Genomic DNA, 16737 nt, shown 5'->3' with positions numbered 1-16737 from the left:
ACTTTATTCTTTGGAAATCTATAATTTTCACATATTTTGTATCCTTGTTTTATAGTATTATTTCTTGCATATTTATTTTTACCAATTTTTTAATTACTTTGTTGAGTAGGAGGATAAGCTTACAACGTGAGATTATGCTGCGTGTCATTGTTGATTTTAGAGGAACTGTGACTTTTCCAATGTAACTAAAGTCAAATTGCAAAGGCTTTTTTTTTTTCAGGTGACCTCAGTGTAGCACAGGTGTAGTAGTCTTCATAGAAGAACACGTGTTGAAGGCAGGGCAAAGGCTCAGCAGGTGAAAGCAAGCGCCAATGCAAGCCTGACTATGTGAATCCAGTTCTTGGATCCCCTGTGGATAGCCGATACAGTGTCAATATCTAACTCCAGCACTCCTCCGGCGAGATGGGAGGCACAGACAGGAGAATCAGCAGGAAGTTTAAGGGCCAGATGGCCTGGAGTTTGCAGAAAGCACTAGGTAAATAAGAGCCTGATACCAAATGAAATGGAAAGCGAGAGCCTACTCTCCAAAGTTGTCCTTTGGTTTCTATATTCACACTGAGGAAAGCCTGAAAACATTGTTGCTGAGCACATGGATCAAGTGTTTGCACCAGGGCTTTTGTATATAGCATCTACAATCTCAACTATTGTGCTGTAAGCAGTTTAATGCTTTTAAATGAACCTCTCATTAATTTTGTTTAGCAAGTATTTTTAATTATCTAAAGCTTTGTATCTTTTAACTGAGACTCTTCACAGCACCAGAGACATGCATGTCATGAGGGAAAATTCCCAGTAGATCAAGCAAGTGCTCTTGTTCCGGATTAAAGGCTAATTCTAGGGCTAAAGAGTGTGCTTAGCAAAGCTTAAAACAGAGCACACTTTTCAAATGTGACTTGATTTTAAAGTATGACACATGGTTACATATTATTATGAAATTATGTTCACAACATTTATTTATAACCCAAATCAGTTAAAGGTCTATAAAACCTATAATAATTAGAACTTGAGTCTTGCAACAACAGAAATAGAACCAGTAATTATTTATAGACTCGGTACATAGGTGGGGTTTGCTCACACAGCACTGGTAATAGGAAATACAGACATACCCTTCTAAGGCCAAGAGTGGCAGGTCATAGGAACAGACTTTCCTATTGCTGCAGCCTGGTAGAGTCTCTGTCAAGGACTTACATTACCTTGGCTCCATCTACTGGAAACATTAAATAACAGCTATCTCACTAGCCTAGGATATTAGAGAGTCTCTCGACTGCTTTCTGCATCCAGACCCCATCTTAGAAGGTAAGTCTCTTGCATGGTTGTTATCCTTTTCCTCTATGTGTAATTAGCTGTCCAGCCAGAACATTCACATTCTTCTTTACCTGTTAACTCACTGGCAAGCTCCAAGAGGCCAGTGGGTTTAGGGTTCTGTTTTTAATGGAACTACGTTATTGCATTCCCAGTGAACATGGTGCTCCTTTAGAACCCAAGATCATGAAATCCTATGGTTGTTCTATGAGGTTTCTTACAAAATCTTTGAACTCTTCCTTTGCAATGCAAAAACAGCCATGGAGATTATAAAGGAAAGTGTATGACTGTCATTATAGCAAAGAACTATCAAAAACAATTGGTGTGAAGCTGCCTGAGTTTTGTGTTATGCATATATATATAATATATATATATGAATACATATATATGAATATATTACATTTGTTTATAATTTTAGTGACAAGCTTTACAACATATTACAGATGAATTCTGTAAGTATTGTGTCCTTTTTTATGTGCATGGTGGTACGTGAATGCATGTAAATACATATAAATAGTAGGAAGTGGGTATTTATATAGTTCAGTTCAAAAAAAATTTTATTGTTTAACTCTTTGTTCTTTCTATGAAGTGGAAAGAGATATAAAATGTTGGAGTATAATTGTGAATTTGCCTGTTTCTCTTTGTATCTTCAATAGCAGTTTTCTTAAACTACTGGACTGAGTCTTTTGTTATTTTGAAGTTCTCTTTCACATGAGAGAGTGTTTGCATTAAAGTACTTATTCCTTGATTTTAAGAAAGTTAAGTTGTGTGTGTGTGTGTGTGCGTGTGTGTTTGGTTTACAGTTCCAGAATATTAATTTTCCTTTTCTGCTTGTTTCAGTATTCCATTAATTTTTTTTTTTTTTTTTTTTTTTTTTTTTTTTTTAATTTATTTTAATTTATTTTGCAATACAATTCAGTTCTACATATTGGTCACGGATTCCCTTGTTCTCCCCCCTCCCGTCCCCCTCACCTTCCCCCCAACGCCCCCCCCCATTTGTGTTGTTTCTTTTTTTTTTTTTTTTTTTTTTTTTTTTCCCCTTTTCTATTTTAATAAAAAGGAAAAAAAAGAAAAAGGTTATAACTAACAAAAGAAAAACTATATACAAAAGTACAATGACTATATACAATATATACAAGTAATAAATGTCTAAACAATGTCTAGTCCATTTGTATTTGACAAATTCAGAGAAAATAATTTCATTATCTATCCTATTTTGTTAAGTCCAAAATGTATCTAATTCACTTTCTATCCTAATTAATCTTCAACTATAACTAACTAACCTTCAACTATAACTAACTAATCTTCAACTCCCTCAGAGACCCAAGAAGGAAATAATATTAGCTAACAAAAATAAAAACAGAAAGTGCATGCAAGCAACTTCCAAAAAATTTGTGAGTTGACAGAAACAGCCAGCTGCCTGGACAGTCACCTGAGGTTTCTCCACAGTGTTGGGGCATCATCTTCAGCCTATAGGCTTAGCATATCTGACAGACTCATTTGTGAAGTAGGATGTACACAAGGTCGACAGTTCAACCTCACATTGGGTGAGAGCAGTCCATGTACCAGAAACACCTGAATTCCACTAGTGTCATGTCATGATTCAGGATTTTAAATTCTGGAAATTGTTGTTGATTTTTTAATTCAGCTGTCCATTCTTGGCTGTGTATATATGGCTTCATCTTAACATCCCGTTCTTCTCCACATCCCTCTGTCAAATGCCAGTTTACTATTGCGAGGCGTGAGCTTAGTTACTCTTCAAGAATAACTGTTTCAGCTGCTGTTCCATTGCACATCAGAAGCCATCGGCCCACTGCCTATTCAGCTGCCTTCGAAGAAAAGGGCACTGTACCTTTTCCAAATTGCGAAGGCCACTTCAGGGATGGTGCCATATTGTCCTGGCCTCAGAAGATGCCTTTTGATAAAGCCATAACCACACTCGTTTTGGCAAGAATCAGTAGTCCTTTGTTTCATGTCCTGTCTGTCCATTTTGTCAGCAGTTGATTCAAGGATACTTTGTTGTCCAGTGGCTAACTTTTGCCACAATGAAAGTTAACTCCATATGCAGTTTCTTCAATGCCCATATTTTCTCTGAAGTAGATTGGTACTGCCAGGAGCCGACATGTCTCATAATCATAACAAAAAAGAAAAATTTTCTAAGTTATTAAAACATTTTAAATGCCATATTCTGTAGATCTCTGAAGGGTTTGAAGATGACCTGTCTAAAATATATCTGCTCAATTTTTAAAACATATCTAATATGACTACAACTTCTATTGTAATGTCTAACTACTAACTTTCATTTCTTTTTTTTTTTTTTTATTAATTTATTTTGCAATACAATTCAGTTCTACATATCAGCCACGGATTCCCTTGTTCTCCCCCCTCCCGTCCCCCTCACCTTCCCCTCAACACCCCCCCCCCATTCCCATCTCCTCCAGGGCAAAGCCTTCCCCACAGACTGAGGTCAACCTGGTAGACTCAGTCCAGGTAGGTCTAGTCCCCTCCTCCCAGGCCGAGCCAAACAATCCTGCATAGGCCCCAGGTTTCAAACAGCCAACTCATGCAATGAGCACAAGATCTGGTCCCACTGCCTGGGTGCCTCCCAAACAGATCAAGCCAATCAACTGTCTCATCCATTCAGAGGGCCTGATCCAGTGGGGACCCCTCAGCCATTGGTTCATAGTTCATGTGTTTCCATTCATTTGGCCATTTGTCCCTGTGCTTTATCCAACCTTGGTCTCAACAACTCTCGCTCATATAAACCCTCCTCATTCTCGCTAATTGGACTCCCAGAGATCCACCCGGGGCCTAGTCATGGATCTCTGCATCCAGATCCCTCAGTAGTTGGATGGGGTTTCTAGCACAACAATTAGGGTGTTTGGCCATCCCATCACCAGAGTAGGTCAGTTCAGGCTGTCTCTCGACCTCTGCCAGCAGTCTGTTGTGTGGGTATCTTTGTGGATTTCTGTGGGCCTCTCTAGCACTTTGCTTCTTCCTATTCTCATGTGGTCTTTATTTACCATGGTCTCCTATTCCTTGTTCTCCCTCTCTGTTGTTGATCCAGCTGGGATCTCCCGCTCCCCCAAGCTCTCTTTCCCTCAACCCTCGCCTTTCATTACCCCCACTCATGTCCAGGCTGTTCATGTAGATCTCATTCCATTTCTCTGTCATTGGGTGATCCCTGTGTCTTTCTTGGGGTCCTGTTTTCCAGGTAGCCTCCCTGGTGATGTGAGTAGCAGACAAGTCATCCTTGTTTCATGTCTAGTATCCTGCTATGAGTGAGTACATACCATGTTTGTCTTTCTGAGTCTGGGTTACCTCACTCAGGATGATTTTTTCTAGATCCATCCATTTGTCTGCAAACCTCATGATGCCATTGTTTTTCTCTGCTGAGTAGTATTCCATTGTGTATATGTACCACATTTTGTTTATCCATTCTTCAGTTGAAGGGCATCTGGGTTGTTTCCATGTTCTGGCTATTACAAACAATGCTGATATGAACATAACTGAACAAGTGCTCTTATGGTGTGGTTGAGCATTTCTTGGGTATATGCCCAAGAGTGGTATAGCTGGATCTTGGGGGAGATTGATTCCCAATTTTCTAAGAAAGCGCCATATTGATTTCCAAAGTGGTTGTACAAGCTTGCATTCCCACCAGCAGTGGAGGAGAGTTCCCCTAGCTCCACATCCTCTCCAGCATAAGGTGTCTTCAGTGTTTTTGATCTTAGCCATTCTGACAGGCGTAAGGTGGTATCTCAGAGTTGTTTTGATTTGCATTTCCCTGATGATTAGGGATGTTGAGCAGTTCCTTAAATGTCTTTCGGCCATTTGAGTTTCCTCTGTTGAGAATTCTCTGTTTAGTTCTATAGCCCATTTCTTAATTGGACTGTTGGGCATTTTGATGTCTAATTTCTTGAGTTCCCTATATATTCTGGATATCAGTCCTCTGTCAGATGTGGGGTTGGTGAAGATCTTTTCCCATTCTGTAGGCTGTCGCTTTGCCTTGTTGACCGTATCCTTTGCTCTACAAAAGCTTCTCAGTTTCAAGAGGTCCCATTGATTGATTGTTTGTCTCAGAGTCTGTGCTACTGGTGTTCTATTTAGGAAGTAGTCTCCTATGCCAATGCGTTCAAGACTACTTCCTACTTTCTCTTCTAGCAGGTTCAGAGTAGCTGGATTTATGTTGAGGTCCTTGATCCACTTGGACTTAAGTTTTGTGCACGGTGATAGATATGGATCTATTTGCAGCCTTCTACATGTTGATATCCAGTTTTGCCAGCACCATTTGTTGAAGATGCTTTCTTTTTTCCATTGTGCGCTTTTGGCTTCTTTGTCAAAAATTATATGTTCATAGGTGTGCGGATTAATGTCAGGGTCTTCAATTCGATTCCATTGGTCCACATGTCGGTTTTTATGCCAGTACCAAGCTGTTTTTATTACTGTAGCTCTATAGTAGAGCTTGAAGTCAGGGATCGTGATGCCTCCAGAAGTTGTGTTATTGTACAGGATTCCTTTGGCTATCCTGGGTTTTTTGTTTTTCCATATGAAGTTGAGTATTATTTTTTCCAGGTCTGTGAAGAATTGTGTTGGTATTTTGATGGGGATTGCATTGAATCTGTAGATTGCTTTTGGTAAGATTGCCATTTTTACTATGTTAGTCCTGCCTATCCATGAGCATGGGAGATCTTTCCATTTTCTGACATCTTCTTCAATTTCTTTTTTCAGGGACTTAAAGTTCTTGTCATATAGGTCCTTCACTTGCTTGGTTAGTGTTACCCCAAGGTATTTTATGTCGTTTGTGGCTATAGTAAAGGGTGATGTATCTCTGATTTCCTTCTCCGCTTCTTTGTCCATTGTATATAGGAGGGCTACTGATTTTTTTGAGTTGATCTTGTATCCTGCTATGTTGCTGAAGGTGTTTATAAGCTGTATCAGTTCCTTGGTGGAATCTTTGGGGTCGCTCAAGTATACTATCATGTCATCTGCAAATAGGGAAAGCTTGACTTCTTCCTTTCCAATTTGTATCCCCTTAATCTCCTTATGTTGTCTTATTGCTCTGGCTAGAACTTCAAGTACTATATTGAATAAGTATGGGGAGAGTGGACAGCCTTGCCTCGTTCCTGATTTTAGTGGAATTGCTTTGAGTTTCTCTCCATTTAATTTGATGTTGGCTGTTGGCTTGCTGTAAATTGCCTTTATTATGTTTAGGTATGTTCCCTGTATTCCTGATCGCTCCAATACCTTTATCATGAAGGGGTGTTGGATTTTGTCAAATGCCTTTTCTGCATCCAGTGAGATGATCATATGGTTTTTTTCTTTGAGTTTGTTTATATGGTGTATTACATTGACGGACTTTCGTATGTTGAACCACCCTTGCATCCCTGGAATGAATCCTACTTGATCATGGTGGATAATTGCTTTGATGTGTTCTTGGAGTCTGTTTGCCAGTATTTTATTGAGTATTTTTGCATCAATGTTCATGAGGGAGATCGGTCTGTAGTTCTCTTTCTTTGTTGTATCCTTGTTTGGTTTAGGAATTAGGGTAATTGTAGCCTCGTAGAAGGAGTTTGGTAATGTTCCTTCTGTTTCTATTGTGTGGAACAATTTAGAGAGTATTGGTATTAACTCTTCTTTGAAGATCTGGTAGAATTCTGCGCTGAAACCATCTGGTCCTGGGCTTTTTTTGGTTGGGAGACTTTTAATGACTGTTTCTATTTCGTTAGGGGTTATTGGACTATTTAAATAGTTTATCTGGTCTTGATTTAACTTAGGTATGTGGTACCTATCCAGAAAGTTATCCATTTCTTTTAGGTTTTCCAGTTTTGTCGAATAGAGGTTTTTGAAGTATGACCTGATGATTCTCTGGATTTCCTCAATGTCTGTTGTTATGTCCCCCTTTTCATTTCTGATTTTGTTGATTTGGATGCTCTCTCTCTGTCTTTTGGTTAGTTTGGATAAGGGCTTGTCTATCTTGTTGATTTTCTCAAAGAACCAACTCTTTGTTTCATTAATTTTTTGTATTGTTCTCTTTGTTTCTATTTTATTGATTTCAGCTCTCACTTTGATAATTTCCTGGCGTCTATTTTTCCTGGGAGACTGTGCTTCTTCTTGTTCTAGAGCTTTCAGGTATGCTGTTAAGTCTCTAGTGTGAGATTTCTCCAACTTATTTATGTGGGCATTTAGTGCTATGAATTTCCCTCTTAGTACTGCTTTCATAGTGTCCCATAAATTTGGATATGTGGTGTCTTCATTTTCATTGATCTCTAGGAAGTCTTTAATTTCTTTCTTTATTTCTTCCTTAACCCATTGGTGATTCAGTAGGGTATTATTCAGTTTCCATGAGATTGCAGGTTTTCTGTAGTTTTTGTTGTTGTTGAAATCCAACTTTAGACCATGGTGGTCTGATAGAACACAGGAGGTTATTCCAATTGTTTTGTATCTGTTTAGATTTGTTTTGTGGCCAAGTATGTGGTCAATTTTAGAGAAGGTTCCATGGGGTGCTGAGAAGAAGGTATATTCTTTTTTGTTAGGATGGAATGTTCTGTAGATATCGATTAAGTCCATTTGAGTCATGACATCAGTTAAGTCCTTTATTTCTCTGTTAAGTTTCAATTTGGGAGATCTGTCCAGTGGTGAAAGTGGGGTGTTGAGGTCTCCCACTATTAACGTGTGGGGTTTTATATGTGATTTAAGCTTTAGTAATGTTTCTTTTACATATGTGGGTGCCCTTGTGTTTGGGGCATAAATATTCAGAATTGAGACTTCATCTTGGTGGATCTTTCCTGTGATGAGTATGTAATGCCCTTCTTGATCTTTTTTGATTGATTTTAGTTTGAAGTCTATTTTGCTGGATATCAGGATGGCTACACCCGCTTGTTTCTTAAGACCGTTTGATTGGAAAGTCTTTTCCCAGCCTTTTATTTTTAGGTAGTGTCTATCTTCGAATTTGAGATGTGTTTCTTGTATGCAGCAGAAAGATGGGTCCTGCTTTCGTATCCATTCTGTAAGCCTATGTCTTTTTATAGGTGAATTAAGTCCATTGATATTGAGGGAAATTAATGACCAGTGATTGTTCATTCCTGTTATTTTTTGGTGGTGATGTGTGGGTACTTCTATACGTTGGGGTTTACTGCTGTGGCTTTATCTGTTGCCTGTGTTTTCGAGGGTGTATCTGACTTCCTTAGGTTGGAATTTTCCTTCTAGTGCTTTCTGTAGGGCTGGGTTTGTGGATAAGTATTGTTTAAATCTGGCTTTGTCATGGAATGTCTTGTTTACTCCATCTATGGTGATTGAAAGTTTTGCTGGGTATATTAGTCTAGGTTGACATCCATGGTCTCTTAGTGTCTGCATTACATCTGTCCAGGTTCTTCTGGCTTTCAAAGTCTCCATTGAGAAATCGGGTGTTATTCTGATGGGTTTGCCTTTATATGTCACTTGGCCTTTTTCCTTTGCTGCTCTTAATATTCTTTCTTTATTCTGTACGTTTAGTTGTTTAACTATTATGTGGCGAGGGGACTTTTTTTGGGGGTCTAGTCTGTTTGGTGTTCTATAAGCTTCTTGTATCTTCATAGGCATTTCCTTCTTTAAGTTGGGAAAGTTTTCTTCTATGATCTTGTTGAATATATTTTCTGTGCCCTTGAGTTGGTATTCTTCTCCTTCTTCGACCCCTATTATTCTTAGGTTTGGTCTTTTCATGGTGTCCCAAATTTCTTGGACATTTTGGTTCATGACTTTGTTGGTTTTAGTGTTTTCTTTGACTGATGAATGTATTTCTTCTACTGTATCTTCAACGCTAGAGATCCTCTCTTCCATCTCTTGCATTCTGTTGATTATACTTGCATCTGAAGTTCCCAATCGTTTTCTCAGATTTTCTATTTCCAGCATTCCCTCTGTTTGTGTCTTCTTCATTTTTTCTATTTCCCTCTTCAGGTCTTGGACTGTTTCCTTCATTTGTTTCATTGATTTTTCTTGATTTTCTCTCAGTATTTTATTGTTTTCTTCCAGGACTTTATTGATTTCTTCTAATTTGTTTGCCCTTTCCTCTAGTTGTTTACAGCGTTCTTCACATTTTTTTGTCTTTTCCTCTACGCAAGCCTCTAGCTTCTTCATGATGTCATTCATAAGGCTGTTTTCTTCTGCTTCTTCCAATTTCTGATGTTCAGGTCTAGGTGTTGGAGGAGGGCTAGGGCCTGGTGATGCTGTATTGCTATTCATTTTGTTGTATATGTTTCTGCCTTGACGTCTGCCCATCTCCTTGTGGTTCGTTCTTGGCCTTATCCGCACACTTGGTTCAGACAGACCAGTGTTCCAAAAGGGAAGTCAGTGTTTCAAAAGGGAAGTCTGGAGCAAGATGGGAGCTGGGGGCCGGCCTCTAAGTCTCAGGAAGAGGCTTGGGGCTCAGGCGGATGGGCGTGGTGGCAGGGCGTGGAGACTGCAGGGTCTGCCAGGGGTCTTGGAGAAGGGGATCCTTCCCGGTGGGGCTAGCAGGGAACCTGCCCGGTGGCCAGAACCTGGGGCCGAGTTGGGCAGGTCTTCCCTGGAGTGGCTGGTGCCCAGGGATGGGGTCTGGGGCAAGGAAGGGTACTCACGATTGTTCCAAAAGGGACGTCCGGAGCAAGATGGGAGCTGGGGGCCGGCCTCTAAGTCTCAGGAAGAGGCTTGGGGCTCAGGCGGATGGGTGTGGGGGCAGGGCGTGGAGACTGCAGGGTCTGCCAGGGGTCTTGGAGAAGGGGATCCTTCCCGGTGGGGCTAGCAGGGAACCTGCCCGGTGGCCAGAACCTGGGGCCGAGTTGGGCAGGTCTTCCCTGGAGTGGCTGGTGCCCAGGGATGGGGTCTGGGGCAAGGAAGGGTACTCACGACTGTTCCAAAAGGGACGTCCGGAGCAAGATGGGAGCTGGGGGCCAGCCTCTAAGTCTCAGGAAGAGGCTTGGGGTTCAGGCGGATGGGCGTGGGGGCAGGGCGTGGAGACTGCAGGGTCTGCCAGGGTTCTTGGAGAAGGGGATCCTTCCCGGTGGGGCTAGCAGGGAACCTGTCCGGTGGCCAGAACCTGGGGCCGAGTTGGGCAGGTCTTCCCTGGAGTGGCTGGTGCCCAGGGATGGGGTCTGGGGCAAGGAAGGGTACTCACGATTGTTCCAAAAGGGACGTCCGGAGCAAGATGGGAGCTGGGGGCCGGCCTCTCTCCATTAATTTTTTAGTTGATATGTTTTAACTATCCTATATAAAAGGAACTTTAAAAATATGCACCAAACCTTCAAACAGTCTGGAATGTATATATTTCATGTTACTATTGATGTACTTGGCTGTGGATAGATCTTATTTTATGCTTTTAAGTATCTTGTGTTCTGTGTGATTTTCTTTCCTCTTCCTTTCCTTTTTTAGATTGACTTAAAATCTTTTGGTATCTAACTCTTCAGACCCCTTTACTTTGTTTGGAGGCTATAAATTGTTTCTATCATCTTAGAATTTGCCTTAAAAATAAAAATGTATAAATTTACTCCATGGAAATCTAAAGTTATTATACACCTTTACTTTCATCCTGAACAACACATGCAAGTCTATTTTAACTTGGGTATACAAAATTAGATCTTTTTGTTCTTTGCAGGGCATATTTATTATTGTTGACACGGCCAATGCTTGTATAACCACACATTAGCCACCTCTTATCTCCTCATTTGTACTTGAACTTAGAAAGTTATATCAGGGGCAACATACTGAAAGAATAAATAGAATAGAATAAGCAGGGAGTGAGCTTAAAATAAGAAAGTGATTTCTGGACTTTGGGAGATTTGAAGGAAGTTTTCCATGTCATTTGGAAGCTATTTATTATCTCATTCCCTATGCAAGAGGTCCTCATCAGAGGTGTTCCTACACTACTCAGAAATTGCCACAAACAGTAGCATTTTTTTTTCAAGACAGGGTTTCTCTGTAGTTTTGGTGCCTGTCCTGGATCTCACTCTGAAGACCAGGCTGGCCTCAAACTCACAGAGATCCACCTGCCTCTGCCTCCTGAGTGCTGGGATTAAAGGCATGCACCACTGCTGCCTGGCAACAGTGGCATTCTTATGACCAGCCAAATATCTTGGATCTGCTCCAAAAAGGGTTTTGGGTATTTAAATTGGCAAGAAGAACAGATAGCATTTCCACTCATGTTCTCCCAGGTGCCTTCCTGAAAACTTTTCTGTTTAAGATATTGCTTTAAAACCTGGGCTTCTCAGGAATTTAATATGTAGTACAGGCTGGCCTCAAATTCATGGCAATCCTCCTACCTCAGCTTCATGAGTTCTAGCATTATAACCATGATCCATTACACCCATCTCCATATGCCTTTAAAGTAATAACAAGAAGTAATGTATTTCATTACAGCATTTGAAGCTTTCATTTTCTTTTTTCCCTTATTGTTACTATAAGTTTCTAATAAGAAAATAAGAAATAACATACCTTACTTCTAAAATATTATGTTACATATAGGTTCCAATTACATTATGAGTAACGACTGAGATTAAAAAATTCATTAGGCTAAAAGGATGAGCCTCAGAACAAAATCGATGAAGAGGACTAGCATAAGGAGACTTGTAGTACTAAGTATAAAAATGAAAAGTGATGACTAAGGTTGTATTGTACTTTGTAGTGTTGCAGTCAGAGATGATTTTGACTCTTCCCAAGGGGACACTTGGCAGTATCTAAACACATCTTTTTGTTCACCATGAGAATAAGGCAGGAGCTCCTGCTGCTAGCATGTAATGGGAGAGACTGGGGCACTGGTCCTAGAATGCATAGGACAGTCCTACAGTTTTCTGACTCGAAGTGTTGATGATCCTGAGATAAAGAATCTTTACACCTGTGTAATAATAGAAAGGAAATCCATAATGATGTTACTGAAAGCTCAGAATTGGCCTATTTGTATCTTAAAAATATACAAAGACTTAATGTCCAAGAAAATTAAAGAGCATGGATTGTTAAGTGATGATAGAATTATTGCTCAATTTTCTATGAAAAAAGTATATCCTTACTTTTCTTAAATCAACAGTTATCTATTTACCATGCTTGGGGTTTAAGCTAGTATGGAAAGAGTTCATGTAATTGGGACTGCAGAAAATTGCAGGATACCTTGATGGATTAATTATGGTTTGGATAAACAGATTTATCAAGAAGAAAAAAAACTGAAGACAAATTAGAAGTATCAAAAACTGAAGATACATAGTGTTTGAGCATTACAAGACTTACTTAGATATAACATAAAGGGAGAAAATAGGTTAGATGACCTATCTCCTTCCAAGAACCAAGTAGGAGGATGTTTTATGTGAGGGTGTGTGCCACAAGGAAGTCCTCTGAAAAAAACTCAACAGAGAAACAGGAACATAGACATGCCCTAGAAGGATACAGGACCCAGAAATCCATTAGTAAGTTCTTTTCAAAACTTCACATAGGAATTATTGATGATTTCTTCACACTGCAGGTGACAGTGACTGAGAAGTTCCCTCTTAGAGTTGAAGAGAGAGAATCTATGATAAGAGTAATCAGTCCACTTGGTGTTAGACATGAAGCTGAACTATCCAGACTTTTTGAGGAACATTATGAAGCTGCACCATCCAGACTTTTGAAGGAAAACTCATCACCCCACTTGGTGGAGTGGCTGGTGACAGGGAGCCACCTCAGACCCTCCCAGGATCACTTCCTGTAGTAGAATATTTTAAGGTGTATTACTTTTGTTTATATTGCTTATATTTGTTACGTTGTTTATATTTGTTTTAATCCATGAAGCTGTGTTACTGTGCCTGTGTAAAACACCTGATGGTCTAATAAAGAACTGGTCAATAGCAAGGCAGGAGAAAGGATAGGCAGGGCTGGCAGGCAGAGAGAATATATAGAAGAGAAATCTGGGAGGAGATTGAAGAGCTAGGAGCCAGAGAAGGAAGAGGACTCCAGGGGCCAGCCACTCAGCTATACAGTAAGCAATGGAGTAAGAGTAAGATATACAGCAGTTAGATAATGGGAATAGCTCAGAGGCCAAAGGTAGTCAGGATGATTCTAAGTTAAGAAAAGCTGGCTAGAAACTAAGCCAAGCTAAGGCTGGGCAATCACAATTAAGAATAAGCCTCCGAATGTGATTTATTTGAGAGCTGGGTGGTGGACCCCCTAAAATTAGCAAAAGCCTCCAACAACAACTTCCCCTTCAGAGAAGATGCCAGAGGCTTTTGGGATGGTGGCCTACATTAAGTAATTGGTAAAGCAAATTAAAGTGTAGAGATTAGGCAATTTCAATCCAACCCAGGAGAAATGATTATAATAAGCAGCAGCCTCCACCAGATTCAACCCCCCTACCCCCAGCCATAGCATCACTATTGCTGCAGATGCCACATTTTCATGACTATTGACCCTAAGGACACTTTCTAGTTAATGCCATACCCCTGTCCCAGTTGGTCCTTCATAGAGAACACAATATATGACATGTCCATTAAAAATAGAGCAGTGAACACCACTTAGCCCGCGTAGTGCTGTCAGAGGTCCCCCAGGTCCCATTGGCAACTGTCCCTGTCACTGATTCTGCTGTCAGCAATCTCTGAACATTCCTGCTGACCCCACTTGGAGGAACAGCATGGTCAGTATGTGTTTGCATCTATGCTTTCCTGTGTTCTTGAATTCTGTTTGGTTTACTCATATTTTAGCAGATTTTTAAATTTCAAAGATGTTAATTGCTAAGTGATGATAGAATTATTGTTGTTCAACTTTCTATGAGAAAAGTATAGCCTTACTTTCCTTAAATGAACAGTCATCTATTTACCATACTTGGGGTTTAAGCTAGTATTGAAACAGGTGCCTGTTGACCTGTTTTATTTGTTGTTGTGAACTTATAATCCCTTCAAAGCCCCATTTTAAGTTGTCTCTTGATAACTGAAGCGTGTGTGTGTGTGTGTGTGTGTGTGTGTGTGTGTGTGTGTGTGTGTGCGCACACACACACACACATGTGAGCATGGGCATGTGATTAGTCTACTCTTCTGTGACAGCCAAACTTTTTCTACCACTTAAGATATAAGATTCTGTGGCCCAGAATCCTAAGTCTGTGTACTATGACTATTTCAGTGCCTCCTCAGGAAGTTAACACAGTTGCTTCCATGGTCATCTTTATTTTTAAAATTTCCTTCCATTAAATTAGTATTAAAATACATCAGCATTATCACAAAGCTGCTTGTACAACCATTGAAACCAAAGCTTTCTTCTCTCTCTCTCTCTCTCACACACACACACACACACACACACACACACACACACACACACACTCACATCACTCACAGCAGTGCTTTTGTTTCTTAGCTGACTTCAACATTACTCGGACAGATGACTGAGGTTAAATACAGCCAAGCTGGTCAGTGTCTTTTCTGTCTTGCTCTTCTTTCTATTCTTCGGCTTTTCTTTGTTCTCTTCCACAGTGTCCTATTCATTTCTATGAAGTTCTGTAGTCTTTAATTTTCCTGGCGTTTCTGCTAACCACTGCCATCTAGTGGCCCTTTAGGAATTTTCCTGCACAGCTTTACCTAGTAAAACTTCAGCTGTTAGCTTTTAGTTAACTCCCTCCTCCCTCCTCCCTCCTCCCTCCCTCCCTCCCTCCCTCCCTCTCTCCCTCCCACCTTCTTTCCCTCCCTCCCTCCCTTCCTTCCTTCCCTCTTTTCTTCTGTTCCTTCCTCTCTCTTTATTTTTCCCACTTTCCTACTATTTAGACTAAGACATTCAAGACATTTTATGGTAGTCATGGTAGCAAAATAGGCTGAACAGTCAAAACATTAACCTTGTCCTTGTAGAGAAAAAACTGAAGGTGAAGTAGAGTGGTCTGTTGGATGTTTGGATGGTGTGATCATGCTCCTTTTCCATCATGTGCTCTAGGGTATAAAGATGTTTGTCTGGGATTTGCTAAGGTGAGTTTTCAATCACATTGGAGCAATTTATCCATCTCCAACTTAATATAGTAGTTAGATAATGGATGAATAATTATAGGGAATGAGGTACATTTCCTTTCTAATTAAATTTTCTACAGTGTGAAAAACATCAATTCATCCTTGTTCTGGTAACCTGAATTGGAGAATTTGATTCATTATCTGGTTCAGTGAATAAACAAAGGCAGAGAGTTATTGAAAATTGAGCCCAGCTACAGTGCATCCATGTATTAACATCTGATGTTATTAACTGTGCTGGTGTATGTTTCCTCACCCTTCAGAAACAGATCTTCCCTTTTAAGTGTTTATACTGAGAGACTGTTGGTCTATTTCTATGCATCCTTTTATGATTGCAAACAGTACTCAAAATAAATGTTGCATTTGCAAATTCTTTTGTGGCCCAGAGGGGAAGTCATACTCACTAAGCATTTACAAGGTGTACAGGATAATTTTAATTGCTTTATTATTAAAGTACATCATTGTTCCCCACTTTGAATACAAAATAGTATAAATTTCATTGGTCTGTGAACTTTTATTTATCTTTATTTAACAGAGATTTGATAAAGATTTCATATACTTTTGAAAAAATAATGTTAGAGTATCTTTATGTAGAATATTTAGAACAGCTAATACATGGCGATTTCTACACAAATTCAGAGTGAAAATAGGTCGACCAAATGCCTATGATCTTGAAATCAAACTGCTTATTTTCTCAACATGACTGAAGTATTCAGATTAGTAAACACAATTTTAAGAGGAGTGGTAAAATCAATATCTAATCTACTAATTCAGAGGTTCCAGATCTCCCTCAGAATCTTCAGTGACAGGGCACATACATTTTCTTGCAGTGAGTGGGCTGCCATGAGGGGAAATCATTGCTACAGGTGAGTCTTAGGAGATGCTTACTCCTTCTGTTTCACTCAATAATCCCTAACATGTATTTAAGTGGATATTTTTCCTAGGAAAGATGGGCAAAAATGGCAGGAAATTTCAGAGGTAGGTAGGAATTTATTGGAGGGATTTGAATTCAAAGTCAATCTTTTATATGGTATTTTCTCCTGCCACATTATTTTGATTTCCATTTTATACATCATGAATGAATTATGTTTAATGATTTCCCATATTTTAACAAAATAAGCAATTTACTTTACTCGGCTCCTAAGACAGTTGATGGTTGACGGAATATGGGAAAAAATGATCTAGAGATTGCCAGAATGAGGGGGAAAAAAAAGGAGAAGCTCTGCTGAGTAAAGACATGAGCTACCATCACTCAGGCCTTTGCTACTTCTGAATGCTAAAATTTTTATCGAAGGGAAAGACTGATACCCATTCCTGTACTTCCCATATACAAGTTTGTCATGCAAACATTTGCATTTTATACTCAACTCTCTCTACATTGAATTAGAGACCACTCATGTATTATGCTACTTTTCATAATTGTAATATTTGCCTGGCATTGTCGATTTACACAGAGAAGATCCTCATTTTGGTTCACAGTTTCACAAGT

This window comes from Peromyscus californicus, unplaced genomic scaffold, assembly GCF_007827085.1.
Source record: "Peromyscus californicus insignis strain IS unplaced genomic scaffold, ASM782708v3 Scaffold_16__1_contigs__length_79575227, whole genome shotgun sequence".
In the NCBI taxonomy this organism is placed as follows: domain Eukaryota; kingdom Metazoa; phylum Chordata; class Mammalia; order Rodentia; family Cricetidae; genus Peromyscus; species Peromyscus californicus.
Note: the sequence above shows the minus strand (reverse complement) of the source record.